The sequence below is a fragment of the Orycteropus afer genome, unplaced genomic scaffold (genome assembly GCF_000298275.1).
Source record: "Orycteropus afer afer isolate SDZICR_OR568_19922 unplaced genomic scaffold, OryAfe1.0 scaffold00025, whole genome shotgun sequence".
Taxonomy (NCBI): domain Eukaryota; kingdom Metazoa; phylum Chordata; class Mammalia; order Tubulidentata; family Orycteropodidae; genus Orycteropus; species Orycteropus afer.
This window is the reverse complement of record NW_006921612.1, coordinates 5562533-5563796: the sequence shown is the minus strand read 5'-3', so window position 1 is coordinate 5563796 and position 1264 is coordinate 5562533. Positions and strand designations below refer to the sequence as shown.

Genomic DNA, 1264 nt, shown 5'->3' with positions numbered 1-1264 from the left:
GGTCGACGAAAGAGGGGGAGGCCTTCAAGGAGATGGATTGATTCGGTGGCTGCGATGATGGGCTCAAGTATAGCAGGGATTGTGGGGCTGGTGCGGGACCGGGCAGTGTTTCGTTCTGCTGTGCATGGGGTCGCTATGAGTCGGAAACGACTCGACGGCACTTAACAACAACAGTCAGTATGTTCTCTAGTATTTCCACAGTAAACTAATTATAAACAAAGTAGGAGTTAACATTTCCTCAATGCAATCAGTTGACACTGAAGATTTTAGAAAAGTTGACTCTACATATTTGTATAGTCCCTCTGCTATGAGTTAAAATACTTAAGCTTTGAAATACTGGTGTGTGTGTGGGGGAGGAACCCTTGCTAAAACAGTTGCATTAGTTTTGCTATAAAGTACCTCTTCAAATTTTAGCTTCACATCCTCAGATCCAGGAAAGCCACCACCAATATCAAGCAGATACATGCTGAAACCAACCTCAGCCTAGAGTCAAGAAAATTAATAAGTCAATCCAATAGCCATTTAGAACAAGTAATATAAAATATTATGTAGCAGATAGACTTTAGCCTCTCTAATACAGGATGTACTCCTACCAGGATAATTTTAGAATTAAGACTAGTTATTGTTAGTCCTGCCCACCCCACTTTACTGAAAGGGCTCTGGCACTTGAGGTTACATATACTCACTCCCATGTCAAAGACACAGCGGGCATCAGAGATTGCTTGCACAAAGGTCTCGGGGTCAGTACAGCCACTTCCCACATGGAAACTGGGGTAAAAGAAAGAACAAGGAAAAATATACTGATACTGTTTCTTAAAATACAGTGGCAGAAATTTTCTAAAACTTGATTGCCTGGTATCTTAAGCTGCCAACTATACCACCACCAAGATCTCACCTGACACCAATGACATCAATATTTAGCTCTTTAGCACGTTCCAAAAGAAGCCTACTGGTTTTGAGCGTGGCACCAAATTTAACACTAAGGCGACAGACTGCTTTGGAATCATCAGTGGCAATCCGCAAAACCAATCTAAAAGCAAGAACGACAACGTTGTAACAATAGATCACTTACATAAAGAGCACCCCATTCTAAATATCAACTCTGATACTCTGGTTTGAGTTGAATATGGTGTTATTAATCAGTTGTTGTTGTTGTTATGTTCTGTCGAGTCATACCTGACTCATAGCGACCCCTCCTTGGGTTTCCGAGGCAGTATCACTACGGAAGTAGGATTGCCCAACCTTCCTTCCGAGGAGTGGCTGG

General features: G+C 42.2%; 1 protein-coding gene across 1 annotated transcript in view; it reads right to left on the bottom strand.

The window, feature by feature from the left end:
* ODC1 (ornithine decarboxylase 1) overlaps window positions 1-1264 on the bottom strand; it is a 5581-nt gene that overhangs the window by 2768 nt on the left and 1549 nt on the right. The gene's annotated exons all lie outside the window — the stretch shown is intronic.